Raw genomic sequence first — 4,878 nt, 5'->3', positions numbered from 1 at the left:
ACTTCTTTGATGTCGACTCTAATCGAGAATTGTATCCAACATCAGAAGGCATCATACCAACCTCTTTAAACGGCTGTAATAAATCCGATCTTCGAACTGTGATAAATCCGAATTCTAGTTTCTGCTGAAGGTATACGAACTATTCAGAGGCAAAATGGGCATTTTCTTTTTTTTACAACGAAGAACGAATAAAATTTGTGTTAAATTTTAAAGGTATGCTTTGTTGTAATTATTGTTAATTCTTTGCCATTGTCTTGGAACAAAAGCACGTGAAAAGAAAATTCCTACAATATACACTAAGACTATGCCTTTTTGTCCAATGTGTAACGAGACATGAATTGCATCTATTCAGTTCTAGGGAACAGAAACACCAATCCATATATTGGATATGAACTTTTGTGGCGAACTTCTCACCTATATGATAAAAAAACCTCAGCAATAATGCCATTCTCAACATTCATTTATTATTATATTTATTATTTTTCTTTATTATTTTTCTTTATCATTTTTCTTTATTAATTTTCTTTATTATACAAATGATAGTATAATTCATCATCAGTTGGTTGAATTCTTTCATCAACTATTGAAGGGTGGTGAAAGAGGTCTGTGAAGTGATCTGTTAGTCGTTTAATAACGTTTTTGGAATTCTAATGGAAAAACTGTTAGAAAGTTGACAATTACATCATGCCTTCCATTGTATTTGTTTTGGACCAATCAGATTAGTCGATTGTATTTGATGCGGCGCGGTTCCCCTTGGCGGACTTTTTGCATTGCGTGCCTTTCTTTATCAGTTCCACAGATACAGTCGACAAAGAAGGAACAGAACTAAACACTGTCTGAATGAGGAAGATTGCGCGCCTCTTCGTGTTCGTCTCCTTGAGACTTTTATTGAAAGCATAAATGATTAGGCTAAGTTATTATAACGTGTATCTCCTTGGGACTTTCATTTGAAGCCTAAATAATTAGGATCAATTTTTATTATATGGATCTCCTATAGACTTTGTGGTCTGAATGGCAACGTGTTATAAGGACCTTTCCTCCAATGAACATTAATCATGAACTTCTGTAATATCGTCTCAAGGCAAGAATTGTATCTTTTCATCAGAAGGCATCATAACGACCCCCTTCAAACAGCTGTAAACTCAGATCTTCAAAGACAGATGAACCTGCATCCAGTTCTTGTTGACTATCACCTTTCGAGGTTGTTAGCAGCTCTTTTTACAGAGGCAAAACGGGCATTCCTTTTTGCAACCGAAGATCTAATAAAATTTGTAATAAATTTGTCTTTGTTGTATTTTGTCTTAGTTTGTCACTGTCATAGAGCAAAAAAAAAAACAGGTGAGATAAAATATCTTACAGAACACATCTTCAGATTTATGCAACTATAAATAATCAATGAGTCCGAAGACATGTCTGATTGGTCTTTTTAGTACTTCCTCATTTATCGACTGGTTGTTTTCACAAAGTTTCTCGGGTGTGCGTGAAACGCAAAACTGCCACGATAAAATTATAATGATAAACAGAATACATGCGGAAGTGCTATAAAATTACAAACATCTGACCTAACCCTAAACCCTAAACCTTTACCTTTAAACCCGTACCCTTAACCTTCAACTTTAACCCTAACCTGCGCGAATAAAATTATTTTTTGTTTTTTCCAATTCATAAAAATTAGCCTTCAGGGATTCGTATTGCGTGTTCTTTAAAAATTGAGGAACGTTCTACCGACTTTTTCCGGTTATTTCCGTCAAGTGAGCCCGAACCAACTTCGTGAAAGCACTATCTTTTTATTATATGCCATCTGCGTCTAATCCAAATATACAGAGACCATGGGTTCTTTCATTTTAAATATATTACATTGGAGTAACAATTTTACACGCCTGAAATCCCGGTGTAAAATTTTACGGCCCTTTGTGGGTGCGCTTCTGTATTGTTTGTACACCGTGTTTTTTTTATTTTTATTTTATACACTTATTGATATGGAAGTCTCCTCTGACAGTTTGAGCTGAATTTACTTCTAAAGACATAGAATCTCCGAGTTACCCTTGGAGAATTCATTCCTAAACTGATTGGACTTGCCATCAAATTGTACACTCTAGAGTATAGAGTAGTTATCTTCTCATACATTCTTGTCCTGCAGTTTAGACGCATCAATATGCTTGCGTAATTTTATCTTTTGAGAATGACACGTATGAATTATGTAGAGCTTCAGGTTAGTACACAAAAGTTGTATACGTCAGATTGTTAATGCATATTTGCCAAGTTTCGTGCATGTTTAAAAAAATAACGGAATTTATTCACGAACTGTGCATTATGTAATATTACAAGTAAATAACCCGGGTACTTGTGCAGAATTTGAACCAGACGTAACTAACTGGCCGCTCGGCTTTGCTCGGAACATACCGGTTTTTGTCGAGCGTCGCCGATTATAAAAGCGTAACAACGCTGCTTAATAAAAATACTGAAGAAAACGTTTAAAAATAATAAAATCACTAGAAAAAATAAATAAAAAAGTATAACGAAAATTAAAAAGAAACAAAAACCTACCGTAACAATTTTTGTTACATTCTTGTAACAATTTTTTTTGTGAAAAAAATAAATAAATAAATAAACAAGTAAGTTGTGTTTTTCTTTTTTTCAAACGTCAAACAAAATTGAACAAAATTAATAAGAAAACCAATATTTTGTGTGTTTTTCATATTTTTTAACCTTTGTTAAAAAATAAAGCACTTTTTTATGTGTTTTTCATGTAATATTTATTTTGCATTGTTTTTTTTATTTTTCTAATTAATGTAAAGTAAACTTTTTGTTGTTATTTTTTCTTTTCCTGAATATTCTTTGTATATTTTTAGATTAGCTGCACCTCCACAATTTTCTTTTAAATGACAACTTTTAAAGGTTTTCGACTATGCTGACTACGAAAATTGCATTGAAATTTTGCAGAAATAAGTAGATATAAAAAGTTGTAATGCATTGTATTTTTTGGCAGCCATCTTTTTTTACGCGCGTGCAATGTCAGTCAGAGATGAGTAGATTTGTTTATGGCGCGCGTGCACGCGCGTAAAAAATGGCCGCCAAAGAATACAATGCATAATACAACTTTTTATATTTCGATAACTACTTATTTCTGCAAGATTTCAATGCGATTTTCGTATTCAGCATAGTCGAAAACTTAAGGGGGCGTAATTTAAAAGAAAATTGTTGAGGTGGACCTAATCTGAAAATTTACTATATTATTTCTTGTAAGGTGGGGCTGGGCAATCATTTTTTTTTTTTTTTAATAAAATTAAGGCAGACAGAGATACTTTAGGATTAGGTAAATTTTTCTACGGTCGCATCAGGCGATGTTAAAATGGGTTGAGAAGAGACAGCGGATGTGGAAGAAACTTTGCCAACCCAATCGGGTAGCTTTCCGATTTAGGGTTTAAGATGGAGAAAAAAAAAAGGATCATTACCAAATTTCTGTTTCTATATAAACTCGAAAAGAAAAATTTCGAGAAGCTCTCGACTGGTCCCATTGATTTTTTTCTCGCCAATATTTCCCCCAAAGATTTCTGCTCCTTTGTCGTGCATTGATCGGCACCTTAACGTCAGATTACAATGAAACCCGAACGTATGACATCATGAGTTATGTCTGGTTCAAATTCTGCATAAGTACAAGAAGACGTTGATGCTCAACCCTCTTCGTATGATGATTCTCAGAAATAGTCGGAATTCAAGAATGACAAAAATCTATGAAAGTGCAAACGGCGCCACTAAACAAAGATATAGAAATAGAGAAGGAATTTTTGTGTGGTTGCATTTTATTTCAATGTTTATTAGTAATTATTTAGTAGGCATGGGTTTATGGCTACATTTGTTCCACGTTGTTAGATTAGTCGTTGTTTTTTTTTTTTTATCAAAATGACATTATAAATTACCACAGTATATATTTACGAAAAAAAAAAAAAAACGGAATTTATAACAGCAATGGCAAGAAAAGAATTTACCTTTTGTGAAAGAGTTTCGCTCGTAAAAACACACAACGTTTTAGTAATTCGCAAATAACTGTATACTTTCAAGAATTTTCCCGAAATGTGGCAACAGACGATGAGTTTTAAGACGTCGTCATCAAATGGTTGTGACGTCATTTTTTTTTTCAAAATGCTATTACACGTCATAACTCGTTTTGTTAGATCATTTTCTTTTTATTTATTTATTTTTTTTTAATTACATTTTCACCCCAAACAAGGCACATTGCCACTTTGGTGTAGGGGGCTACTATCAGGGGGAACAACTACTGGGGTACTATGTAGGGATTTGGGCAGCAAGATGTCGGTTCACGTTGCACTTAAACTTCTGCATGTCAGTATAGTTGGGGAAGCAGTGACCTGGAATGGAATTCCAAAATCTAGCGGTTCTGGGGAAGAAACTACCGGAGTAGAAAGATCTTTTACATCTAGGGATTTCTACAGTGTAGGGGTGGGATTTTGCAGCTTGTCGGGTCTGTCGAGGGTGTTCACGTGGTAGGGGCACAAGTGCTTGCAGTTCATCAGAGCATTCACCATTAAAATACTTGTAGAACAGGCAGAGGGATGCAACGTTACGTCGATTGGACAGAGGCTGAAGCTTAGATGCCAGTTTGGGGCCTATCAGATTTACGACTCTCTTTTGAACCCTGTCAAGGAGCGAGAGACTAGTAGCCGATGCACCAGCCCAAATATGACAGCAATACTCCATACATGGGCGAATGGTTGCCTTATAGAGGTACAGGATACTTTCGGGTGTTAGTAGTTTTCTAGCACGGTAGAGAGAGTCCACCTTTCTTGCAGCAGCCCTGGCAATGCCCTCGATGTAATTGTTCCAACTCATGTTTCCTGTGAACGTTAGGCCAAGGAG

At 35.1% G+C, this 4,878-nt stretch overlaps 1 protein-coding gene across 3 annotated transcripts in view; it reads right to left on the bottom strand.

The window, feature by feature from the left end:
- LOC145239846 (uncharacterized) overlaps nucleotides 1-4,125 on the bottom strand; it is a 42,674-nt gene extending 38,549 nt beyond the window's left edge. For 2 of the 3 annotated variants that reach the window (XM_080103397.1, XM_080103398.1), the window contains exon 1: nucleotides 3,990-4,125. The gene's annotated coding sequence lies outside the window, so the exon portion shown is untranslated. The remainder of the gene's footprint in view (nucleotides 1-3,989) is intronic. The other variant, XM_080103399.1, reaches the window with a different exon arrangement.
- Between the last annotated feature and the right edge of the window lie 753 nt (nucleotides 4,126-4,878).

The sequence above is a fragment of the Euprymna scolopes genome, chromosome 19, assembly GCF_053919585.1.
Source record: "Euprymna scolopes isolate OS-2025 chromosome 19, ASM5391958v1, whole genome shotgun sequence".
In the NCBI taxonomy this organism is placed as follows: Eukaryota; Metazoa; Mollusca; class Cephalopoda; order Sepiida; family Sepiolidae; genus Euprymna; species Euprymna scolopes.
The sequence above is the reverse complement of the archived record's forward strand: the minus strand, read 5'-3'. Positions and strand labels throughout refer to the sequence as shown.